This window comes from Nannospalax galili, unplaced genomic scaffold (genome assembly GCF_000622305.1).
Source record: "Nannospalax galili isolate Female #2095 unplaced genomic scaffold, S.galili_v1.0 scaffold380, whole genome shotgun sequence".
Lineage (NCBI taxonomy): Eukaryota > Metazoa > Chordata > Mammalia > Rodentia > Spalacidae > Nannospalax > Nannospalax galili.
In genome coordinates, this window is record NW_008348568.1 from 4,087,257 (window position 1) to 4,099,902 (window position 12,646).

Consider the following 12,646-nt stretch of genomic DNA (forward strand, 5'->3'; position numbering starts at 1 on the left):
TGAATGAGGTCCCCCCTCCCTCCTTCCTTTCTTATTGGTATATATTCATTGTATATAGTAATAGGTTTCCTAAGAACATTTTCTTTTTCGTAGTGTTGGGATTGATTCTAGAGCCTTGTGAATATTAGGCAAGCACTAGACCACTGAACTTGTCCCCAGTCCTCCTCCCACCCCACCCCCATCTTTTTTGAGATGGTGTCTTGCTAAGTTGACCAGGCTGGCCTTGAACTTGTGACTGTTCCTTGACTTCCCAAATATCTGGGATTACAGGCCTGTGCTTTCAGGGTTGGTTCATACGATTTTCATACATGTGTTTAATATACTTAGACTATGTGGCCCTCAGTGGCACAATATCTCCAACACTGGAAAGTTCTCTGTGGTGGTAGCATGATCTGAAGATGCAGGTTCTCTTGTCTCTCAGACTAGCACGAATGTGAGGCAGAGTGCCCTGTGCTGGGAGGGACGCCACTAAGAAGCTCAGTGCACAGAGACCAGAGAGTTCACTTGGGGTTTGCAGTGGAGCCTACAATCCCACACTAACTTCATTCAGAACTGTAATCTCCCACTTCATCCTGAGGTGAGAGTCATGTTACTGTGCCCCAGGATGAGTGAGGATTCTTTGGTTGGGGAGGTGGTTGAAATCATTTGGTGTTTGCTGGGATAAGGATGGACCTCATTTTTTAACAGAGGGTGGTAGGTGCCAGCCTTCATAGTGACACCAAACACTAACCTTGGGGCCTGCAATCAATATAAGTGTCTGACAGAATTATGTTCTCCCCCAAAGATATTTGTGTCCTGATCTATGGGAACTCTTCCATTAAACTTTGCATGGCAAAGGGGGATTTGGGGCATAGTTGCATTTAAGGGTGACCTTGAATAAGGGGGTTATTTTGGATGACTCAATGGGTGTAGTAGAATCACAGAAATCCTGAAAGGTGGACAAGAGTGGGCTGGAGCGATGGCTCAGCAGTTAAGAGCTCTTGCTGGTGGGATTGCATACTGGAGTTGGGTTCCCAGCACCCATGTTGAGCAGCTCACAACTGCCTGTAACTTCAACTCCAGGGGATCCAATGCCCTCTTCTGGCCTCTATGGGCACCCAGACACATGTAGGCATAGTTATACACAGACACAGACACATACACATAAATAAAAAAATATTGAAAATGTAGACAACAGAGGTCTGGGGTGTAGCTCAATTGGTAGAGAGTCTTCTTAGCCATTCATGAGGCTCTAAGTTCAATCTCCAGCACCACATAGACCAGGCGATTGCCTTGGAGCCTGGAGAAAAGGCCACCGTGAGTGTTTTATGGAAACTTGGGGACATGCATTTTGGATTTTCCACGTTCAAAACTATATGATGATAAATTTGTATGGATTTCAGACACTATATTGGTGGTTATTTCTTCCGGCAGCCCAGGAAATGAATGCAATAGACAAAGCGTCTAATCGTCACCTTGGCATTGAGTCTACAGGGAATGGGAACTGATGCATCAAGCAGAGGTTTCTTTGGGTGTGGTACTGACAGGTGCTTCCTTATCTGGGTGTGGTCATTGGAGGGGTTGGGGCCTCTGAGGCTGGCTTGATGGCCTGGCAGGATGGCTTGAGTAACCAAGTGATGTGACTGTGTAAGATAAAAGGCCTTGTGTGCCTATTACCTCTGCTGTGACAGCCCAGCCCTCCCTTAAGGCATCTGGCTGGGATGACCTCATGTAATGGTGTTAGAGGTGCTGACCTCTCCTTATCCCACCCTCCTGTTTTAATCCTTGCTCTGTGTGATTCTGATGTTTCTTTAAGCATCTTGGGAACACTCGTCAGTACATATTTGCTCCAGTGGATGAGCTTGTCCAGCTCATTCCTGTTCTTTCCTGGATGTGTCCCAGCTGCTGTAGCTGGGGCCACTACAGCATCCTCTGTGGGGAATGTGGCTACCACCTCATCAGTACCCTTTCCTGCCTCTGACCTACAGGATGAGGTATCGGGGTAGTACAGGGCAGGGGGACTGGATAGAGGTGACCAGAGCCCTGACTGAGACTTGTGCTTTCAGAACTGAGTTTGTGCTTCGTACCTGTCAAGGGCCTGACTTTGGCTTTCCTGCCATCTGCACAGCAAGCAGGTCCTGGGCCTTCCTGTATTTACTGTGTCCCCATCCAGTCCCTCTCTAATTCACTAGCTGGTGAGAACCTATAAGCCTAGAGATGAGGAGTAATGAAGGAAACCTGCTTGGAGGAGGTGACCCTGCCTCATAGACACAGTAGCAGTGAGCTGGGAAGAATGAAAGAGAAGCTCTGATTTGCTGTGCTTCAGAAGAGAGGAAAGAACTGTGGGGCTCATCTTGTGCCCGGGGAGACTCTGAATGCAGCCCTTCTGGAAGACACAGCTTTCTACTGCACACACCTCATGGTGTATATACAAATGAAGCATGTTGCCTTTGGTGGGCTGGCTCCACTCACTGATATGAGGCCTCGAGCCACTTTAGAAGAAGGGGCCTTTATGGCATTCACGTTAACGCTGTATATGTGCAGACTGGGTTCATCTCCTAGGATGACACTAAACACCTCTTTAAAGCCAGGCCAGGACAGCTCACCTGTCATCCACATCAGGGCCCAATGGCTCAGGGGCCTCACATGCCCTTCTCAGACCTCTCAGGCTTCTTCGCCCAGAATGCTAGGAATGGCCTGATGCTGCCCAGACTTGTAGGCGGCCTCAGGGAAGGTCAAGTTGTCTAGGAGGGTGAAGGGGAGGGGCACCCTTTCCTAGTAGGTTGGAGGAGAAGGGGCCAGACCCATGAGCTCAGCTGTTTGGAGCCCTCCCCCATTTCCTCCTACCCCAGGAAGGGGTGCTCAGGGGGTTTGTTAGGGGCATTGCTTCCTATCTGCAGTGAGGCTCACATTCCACTGCAGTGTCCGCGGGTTGCTTGCCTGCCAGACACCTGGCTAGAATAACAATGAGCTGGAGGCGCTGCAGGCGGCCTCCTCTCAGCGCTGAGGGATGCTCTGCTGGGAGGCTGCTCGCTGCTGAGCCAGCGCTTCCGCCTTGCCTTCCTTCCAGGCTCTCCTTGAGTCTTTAACCAGAGCTGGGCTCCTGGTAAAAAGAATGCTGAGGACAATCCTTGAGCTTGTGCAGTCTCATTTCTTATGTACATGTTGCAGGTGCGTGAGAGAGTATGGGGGCATGGTGAGGCTAGGAGACACGGGAACTCCAAAACCCTAAGACTTGAAGCTAAGATCATCAGAGATGTCACCCTTTATCCAGCATCTTTTTTGTTGTGAGTGTCCCAGAGGCTTGGGACACCTGCCCCAATGATAGCCTCCTAATAACACAGCTCCTTAGCTGGGCATGGGAAGGCCACTCTAAACCAATACAAGGCTTCATTACAGGCTCTTTATATGGAAGCTTTGATCCTCTCTGTACTCAGCCACTCCTAGTTTTTCCTTGACATCTACAATATTTTCTTTTCTTATTATAAAGCAAACAGTTATTTCGTTTTAAAATATTTTATTATTTATTTTATATGTGTGAGTGTATTGCCTGCATGTATGTAAGTGCACTTATGTCATGCAGTGCCCTCAGAGGTCAGAAGAAGGTGTTGGATCCTTTGGAACTGGAGTTACGGATAGTTGTTAGCTGCCATGTGGGTGCTGGGAATCAAACCCCAGTCCTCTGCAAGACCAGCCAGTGCTCTTAACCACTGAACCATCTTTCTAGCCCCACAGTTATTTTGTTTAACATAGTGAAGCATTCCTACAAACCAGTCAACTGTCCTGAGCCCTCTGCAAATATTAACTCTTTTGCTGAGTGCTGGTACTAAACCAGAGGTTAGGCCAGGTTCCAAGCAGGGTTCTAGAAAATCCTATAAGTACAGCCTGAGGGTCTGTGGCATTCTTTACACCACCAAGAGGAGACACCTTAGAAATAAGCACCATGATTACTTCTAGAATCCAGTGTATGGTCACATAGCTGTATGGAGACCACTCATTGCATTTCTAACAATGTCAGCTTACTCTTATTCCAATGAATAGCACACCTTTAATGGTCCCGCACATCTAATTTTGCTTTCTGTTCCTTCTTCTCAACATAGCTGTATTTTCAATGTCATCCTTTTGCTTTTGAGCAGACATATACTCTGTTGTGTGGCTGATGCACACTTTGGTATTGGGGAGCTGCACCTGCCAATAATGACATCCGTAATAGTCAGCTTAGGACTGTGCTGATGGCAGAGATGTTGTATGACTAGAGGTCTAGGCCCAGGCTTGGACTTCAACTCTAGTGAATTGCAAGTTGTGTGTTATATATCATACATTTGCAAGTGCATATTACATATTGCAATGAAGTATTTAAACAGTCATTAGTAGTAAGTCATGAAGCTGGCATTCTTATTCTTTATTAAATAACAATGATGCTAATGCTATCAGGTATTAAGTAGCTCTCATTACCTAGTACTAAGTTTTGCAGTATTTGCCTATTATCAAAAGTCAAAGGAATAAATAAGATGTCAGACAATAGCAACCGTTTTCCAAGAAGCTCTTTCCCTTCTTCTCCTTTATTTTTTCCTGTGAGCATAGGGACTGGTTATTTGCACCATTGCTGACAACCTCACGACCTGCAACTTTGAGAACTTTTTCATCTATAAATTTATTTTTTAAGAGAAAGACAGGTCCAGAGTATCCAAATCCCAGGAATGGGCAGCTTCTCCTCTCTTCTCCCCCCCCCCCCCCCCCGCCTTTGCTATGTAGCTCAGGCTAACCTTGAACTAGCTGAGCTCTTCCTGCCTCAGTCTTTTGAATGCTGGGATTATAGGATGCACTACCACACCCAGCCACAAATCTTACTTTATGAGAGGACACACCTGGCCACAAATCTTCCTTTATGTAAGGAGGATACAGTGAACAGTTGTTCTAGCTTGATGGGGCCCCTCCCACATTCCTGTCTGCACTAACCTCAGAATGTGCCCTTGTTTGGACATGGGGGTTTTTGCTGATATAGTTATATCAGATGAGCACTGTGAGAGGACCAGGAACTAGCACCATACAGCCACTCTCACTAGCTGAGTGTCAGTCCTTTTTTTGGCTCTCAGGTTATATTTCAAAGGTTGCTAGGAAACCTTTTTTTCCTTCTCTCTTTTGATGAGAGATGCATAAAGTGACTCCAGAGATGCCTTGGGTGAAATTATAATCTGATAAAGTAAAACCAGGAGCCACCAGGATTGCACAAGGAGCTCAGTGCATGTCCTTTCTCTGAAAATGGGTTTCTGGCGAGATTCCTAGAAAATTGTAGGTTCGTGGCTGGGAAGGGATAAAGGCCTCAAGCAGTGGTCACTTCTGCTCCTCTGCTAACCAAGGCTTCCAGTGGATTCCAGAGTGAGGAGCTTCGTGCCCACTTCTTATGTCCCCCAGATTTTCTCTGCCTTTTTATCCTGCCTCAGTGCTGGATCAGGGTGCGCCCTGCACCCGGGGATTGGTGCTAGACCAAGACAAGCTTAGGGACAAGAGGGAAGAGGGTAGGTGAAAAACGAAGGCAGAGATGGGAGGGATTCAGCCACAAACCAAGGCGTGTCAAGGCCTGTGTGCTCTATGCAAGCCAGAAAGGGCCTGGGAAGATGCTCCTTAGAGCCTCCAGGAGACCACTCTTCTGGGAGATGGACGTCTCACCTCCAGAACCAAGGGGGATACATTTCTGCTGGTTTAAGCAGTCCAGTGTGCAGTGATTTGTTAGGAAACTCTGACAGCACCCCACACAGAATAAATCTCCCCCACTGAGGGAAGTGAAGTGAGAGAATGAGCTGCACCCCCCCCGCAACCCCCCCATTCTACGTGGGCACTCAGCAAGCACTAATGAAGAAAAGATGAAGCACAAGGTTGGACCAGTCATTCTGTTCCTTAGTCTCTGCCGGCGCACTGAGAGCTCTTGAAATGTCTAGACAATCATTCTCTTTGGCTAGCGGAAGCTCGCTCTCCCACTTACTCGCTGAGGAATCTTGAGTAGATGGCGAAACAGGGCTCTGGACTACAGATCCTTGTTTGTGAAGTGCACAGTGGTCTGCGTCATGGTGATGGTTAAATGCGGCTGCTGCGTGGACAGTCCTGGCGTGTCCCTGGGAATGTAAGCTCTTTTGTTTTTATGGTTGGCTAAAGAAATGAACAGTGTTGCTGGATGCCCCCTATTTCCTGTTCATTCTGCCAGAGCCACATCTTCCTTCTGTCTTCCTGTCTCCCGTTACTGGGAAGGGTAGTGCATGTTTGCTTTCTCGTTGTTGTGACAAAATACGAAGAGAGGGATTATTTTAGCTCGATGGTTTGAGAGTACAGCGCACCATGGGGAAGACATGCTGGTGAGAGGGGCTCTAGCTGTGATAGCAGGAACATAAAGCAACAGAACATTACATCTGTTTCCTTTTTTTCTTTTAGATTCAGTCTTAGGGCCCCAGTCCATGGGAGGGTGTTGTCCACATCCAGGGTATGACTTCCCTCCTTGGTTAGCCCTCTCTGGAAACACCCTCAGAGGTATGTCCCCCTAGGTGGTTCTAAATCTAATCAAGTTGATAGAGGTGACTAACCACCACTGGCCCAAAGCTCCTATGGTGAAAAGTTGCCATCATCTGTCCTTCTGAACTGTCTCCATATCATCTTCACGTGAATTGAGTAGCAAGGTCCCTGTCTGCCTCCTTAGAGAGGAAGGAAAAATAATGATGGTCGGAGCAAAGTAGGGACTGCAAAGGAAAGGTTAGTGCCACACCTGGCCCCCTCCAGAGTGCACCATAGGGCTGTACTGGAAACAGACACCTTGTCCACAGACCTGCTACACAGTTTGTATAGTTTACACGTAAGACTATCAGTGGACTGTATGCCCAGGAGCTTTCTTGCTGAGTGGAAAACCTCAGAAGTATGGGTTCTTACTAAGGAGGCAGAGGACAGGGCATATGTGCCCCAGGCTGTTTTAGACCAAGTAGTACAGAAAGAATGGAGGCTTACTTAGCTCATGGTTTTGGAGGTTGAAGAGGCCAAGGGCATGGCACAGGGATCTGCTTGAGATCTGGTGAGGGCCAGCCTGCTACATCATCATGTGGTAAAGATCGTCATATGATGGGAGGGAGCTAGCCTGAAAGCTTAGATCCCTCTGTCTCTTCTCAAGTCACTTAATGATACTATGTGACTATCTCCCAAAGGCCCTCACCTCCTAATACCTTTCATTTATGTATTCTGGAATAAAAATGTCAACACATGTACTTTGGAGAGATATAATCAAGTGACAGCAATATGAAAACTTATAATCAAACCGACATTAGAGGAAAGAAGGAAAACCTACCCCTGAATACCACATATACTCACTATGTCCCACCACCCTGGCTTCAGGTCTCCTTTGCTGGTCCAGTTGCTCTTGGTGGAAAAACCACAGGAGAGTACTAAGTAGTAGTTCCTTGTGCCCCAACAACAGCCCTGCTTTCCAAATTAGGAAATCTGACCTCAGAGAGATTGCTTTGTTTTTTAAGTCATTATCTAAATGGAAAACTACACACTGTCTCCTTTCCTACATTCCTTTGCCTCATCTGTGTGTGTGTGTGTGTGTGTGCGTGTGTGTGTGTGTGTGTGTGTGTCTGTGTCTGTGTGTGTCAGTGTCAGTGTCTGTGTAGAGCTATGTAGATTTACATAGGATACTTTGTGGCTGAGTGCCATGGGTAGCTGACTGGTTCTCTGGAAACCTTTTTTCCTTTTCTTTTGAGACAGGGTCTCATGAAACTCAACTATGAAGTTGAAGATTACCTTGAACTTCTGATCTTCCTGTGTCCACTTTTTGAGTACTAGGATTGCAGGTGTATACCACCACGCTTGTTTTGTGCATGGAACACAGGGCTTTGTGCATGCTAGACAAGTACTTTACTAATTGAGCTACATCCCCTGCCCTGCAAGTCTTGGTGCTGGGGGCTAGACTGCTAGACTCCTGGTACCTAGAACCTTATGGCCTCTTAACCTTAGAGCCTATTAGGAGTGTATGAGTGCCTCTCAGTGTGGGTAGGGCGTTCATAAGAAGAAGGATAATTGGTATACATTCTCTGGTATCTTAAAATTGTTTCTATATTTATCATGTAAGCTTGTGTGTATGTATATATATGTGTGTATGCCACAGCATGTGTGTAGAGGTCAGAGAGTCAGTTCTCGCCTTCTACCATGTGGGTTCCAGAGACAGAACTCAGGTCATCAGCCTTGATGGCAAGTGCTTTACTTACTGAGCCATGTTTCCAGCTTTGGTTTCTTAATTTCTACAGTACATTTGCTAATAAAATGCAAGTATTGTTTTCAGATGTTAATATTTGCTTCACATCAATATGACAGGTGTTTTATGTAGCATGTTTTCAGTCAGTATGCTGATAGACACAGAGGCAGTTTGTTCACTGACTATAGTGTGACAATCTTCTTAGGAATGCATCTGTTCCCTAGGAATGCTGTAACAAATTTCCACAAACTTATTTTTTGTGTGCATATTTTTTTTAAAGGTAGGGTCTCATGTAGCCCAGGCTAGCTTCAAATTCACCATAATTATCCATATAGCTGAGGGTGATCATTAACTTCTAATCTTCCTGCTTCTACCTCCCAGATGCTGGGATGCCAGGTGCATACCACTTTACCCCATTTTATCCAGTACTGAGAACTGAACCCAGAGCTTTGTCTAATGATTAAGCTACGTCCCAAATCTCAGCCCCTTTAAAATAACACTTTATTTTTGAGAACACAGTATTGCTAAATTAGATAGGCTAGCCTTGAATTCACTCTATAGGCCAGGTTAAACTTGAACTTGTAATCCTCATGTTTTGGCCTGCAGAGAAGCTCAGGATACAGGGATTACAAGTGTGCACCAACATGCCTGGTCTCATGAATGTTTCCTGGGTGCTGAATGCAGCAGTTCTGAGAGGTATGAACCTGAGATTGTGTGGTCCTTTGGCTGTCACAATCATGATGGAGATAAATAAAGGGACTAGGAAAGCGCAAGGCAATGCGGGGCTCAGGATTTGGAGAAAATAGGCCTATATTCTTGTGTTTTCCAAATGTCCTAGTTCTGTGTATTGGGCAATACCAAGCCAATGGACCAGAGAAGTTGATAGGTTTGGGATTTAAAATAGATGATATCATCATGCTGTGGGGGCACTGGGAAGGGAGGCAATGGATTAGCTTTGGGATCAGTCACAAGGCATGATGTGAAGATTGGGGATGGCTACATGGGGATGAACAACAGCTTTGTAGAGTGAGTAGAAGCCTCTAAGGGGTTGGATGGGCCCAAAGAAGGTGATCATGTAAGATATTCAGTGTGGTGGTATCTGAAATGGAAAGTTTGGATGTAGAGCCTTCATCTCAATTCATCTTGTGATCATCCCCATGGTCCCTGCCTGGTAGAGGTAGTAGGAGGCTGAGCTGTACTGAGCCCTGGTGTGCAAGGTCTCCAGTTTACAAGGAGCTCTTAGACCGGAGCTTTGGGAATCATCATCACCTGTGGCCTGAATAGGAAGCCAGTTGGAGACAGATGTGAGGCAGTTTAGAAGTGCCCTGTGATAAGAAGGAAAGTCCTGTCTTCCTTACTATGTACCAACCCTTCCCTTCCGTAACATTGCTGTGGTCTCCTTCCAGTCTGCAGGGAGCTGACTGCTTTCTCTCTCAGCTTCCTGTGGCCCCAAGGCCGCCTCTCTGGGCCCTTGCCATGCCCAGGGAAGGGAAGACTTGATTGCCCTCAAGTGTACCCTAGGCTCTCAGGGTGGGTTGTCCCTATAACATAGAGGCTGCTGCCTTTGCCCAACAGTTCTTTGTGTGGCTGTGCATTTCTTGTGGAGGAAGGACGTTATAAGGTCAGTTTTCTATGGTTTCTGGGGGAGAACTGAGTGCTGGGGCTTGTCTCAACTCCTTGCGAGACTTCCTCAGTGACAGTGGGAAGTCCTTCACCAGCTTGGATCTGTTTTTCCAAGGTTAAGACTGGGAGAGGTCCCAGGAGCTGCAGAGGCTGCCTGCTCTGTTCTGGGGCTCATATAAATAAGGAAAAGAAAACTGTTTGTGTGAGTCAGTTTGATTATCTTTCAGAACAAATACTGGAGAAAAAAACAACTTAAAGAAGGGTTTTACCATCTTTCACTTTGCCAGTTACACTTATGTCTTCATTGGCCATTCAAGTGGGACAAAGGATTTAAAACACAGGCAGACTTGGTGTTTGTCTTGTAAACTGTCAGGGGAAACATTGGGGGAAAAGGATTTATTTTGGCTTACAGTTTCAGAGGTCTTAGTCTGTCATGACACGTGAGAGTGGTGGGGTCCAGCAGCTGCCAGGAAACCGAGAACAAATGCCTGTGCTAGCCTGCTTCTGGCTTCCCTCTCTCTTTTCTTCCAAGCAGACCCCAGCCTATAGCGTGGAGACACCCACATGGAAGGCAGGTCTCTCCCACTTAGTTCATCTTTTCGGGATATACCCTCACCCTTGGACGCACACTAAAGCATGTTTTACGTAATCTCTTAGGTGCTTGAATCTAATCAAGTTGACAATCAGAGTGAACCTTCCTATACTCTGTCACATTAGATGACTTGAATTTAGTTTCATCTCCCAAACCTCATTTATTGGAGTCCCAGTTGCCCAGGGTGACAGTGACTCTGCTTGGGTTGTGAGCACACTGTGTGCTGAGCATTTTGTCTTTTCATTCTGTATATTTCCACAGATGAACCCAGAGAATACTTTTTACAAAATTAAAAATTAAAATATTGAACAGATGAAGAAATACTTAAAAAGGATGTGCTGGAGGCCACAAGGCCATGACCCCACATGGGGATTCAGGCTCTGGTTGATTGGCTCCCAATCCCACCTCAAATCCCATGCTCTGAATGGATGAGTGAGTGTGAGGGGGAGTGTTGTGGAGAGGCTTGGTGATTCTGAAGCAGCTGATCCCTGTTATTCCTGCAGCCTGGGGAGGAAAGGAAAGGGAGCAGAAACAGAGCCTGTCTGCAGGAGGATAGCTGTAGCTTTGTCTGGGAACAGATCTTGATCTGTTTTCCCAGGGTGGACGAGACCTAGCTCTCAGAGTGCAGAGAATCAGCATGCACACGGCTAGAGATTGGTTCTTCTCTGTTCTAAACGGGGAAAGGGGGACATGCCTCCTTTGTGGTGTTGGATTTTATGAAATTTCACTCTGTCAGCATGAGAGGTACAGCCAGTGAGGCTGGTGAGGGCTAGAGACTGCATTCTTACCTCCTTTCCAGTCCTGCAGTCAGTCCTGTTTCCCTTTGGACAGGGACACAGCCCTGGTGTCAGGGATGCTGTGTGTTTCCTTTTCTGTGAGCTGCATTTCATTTGTACCAACCCTGCGCTTTGCAAAGCATTCGTCTGTTCAGCTGTGTTTAAGGGAGTTGATGCACAAAGATGTTCTTTCTGTTGGTATTGGGTAGGAAACAACAGTAGTCTGTGTTTATTCTCAGTGTCTGCTGCAGGGGGTCAGCTGATGTTAATATTTAGGAGGCAGGGTCAAGAGGGAAGTGACAAATTTGGACCTGAGGATCTGGGAGGCAGAGAGGAAAGAGACTCGGCCAAGAGAAAGGGCCAGGGGACATATTTTCCTGGGGAGCTTTTCTGTGTCACTGAGCTGAGGCATGCTTCCTGGTGAAGCCTCCCCCTGGAGGCCTTCCAGGCATGGCAAGCTGACCACAGTGGGCTGTGAGAAGATGTAGCAGGAGCCCCGGAAACTGCTGATTCCCAAGCCAGAGGGCCTGTTTTCATGTCTTTGATGGTTCTACAGCACACTTTCTCAAGAGAATCTTAAAAAGTACAAATTAACTTTTCACAGGGGTGATACACAAAAGCAGACCTGTCACACTTCAGAATTTGATCATCTGAACCCACAGGCTTAGTCAGCACTTGGATGAGCACAGTATCATCAGATGTTCAAAAAGCTCTCAAACCTTCCAGTTATTCACTTTGTCCTAACTTTTCTATTTTGGTTTTAGTATTAAAAAATATTATTTATGGTATGTATGGGTGCATGCCAAGAATGTGGATGCATAATATGTGTGGGTGTGTGTGTGTGGGAATTCAAAGGGTTACTTTATGGAGTCAGTTCTCTCCTGCCTTTATGTGGGTTCTGAGGATTGAACTCACATCACCAGCCAGTGTGGCAAGTGTCTTTCCTCACTGAGCCATCTTGCCGGCTCCTTGTCCTGACGAATATACTTCCCTGCTGTCTCCTTTTTCTTCCCTTTACCCCAATTCCAAGTTATATCTGCGAGATGTGCTATATGTTTTGCAGGAACTCATAGATCATTCTCACTGATGCTTAGATTCCGAGAATGCTTTTAAAATCCTTCCTATGGCTGATGGGTATCTGAGGAGTTTCTGAGCAATGCTGGAAACATCTCAGACTTGCCTCTTGCTGGTCCTACGCACATATTCCCATGCAATTATGCTGTAGACTGGAGCCCCTGGGCTGAAGGGGCTGCATGTGCCCACATGGGTGAATAGCACATGTCAGCATCCCTGAGCATTAGCTGGGAAGAAGTGTCTTTTGTAGAATGCCTGTCTATCAGGATCAGGTAGCCACTTCCTGGTATTAAGTAGTCTGTCGTCTTGATTTTAGCCCCATAGTGAGTAAGCAGAAGACATAGTGTAAGTGCTCCCTGTGAGGGAAGTACT

The 12,646-nt window shown here is 46.5% G+C and overlaps 1 protein-coding gene and 1 non-coding gene across 2 annotated transcripts in view; both read left to right on the forward strand.

Moving 5' to 3' along the window:
• The window catches only part of LOC108491420, a 214,815-nt gene that overhangs the window by 51,047 nt on the left and 151,122 nt on the right, over positions 1-12,646 (forward strand). The window lies entirely within an intron of this gene.
• LOC115072420 lies at positions 10,098-10,216 on the forward strand. Its single transcript, XR_003851483.1, has one exon. It is a non-coding gene; the product is annotated as a small nucleolar RNA SNORA27 (small nucleolar RNA).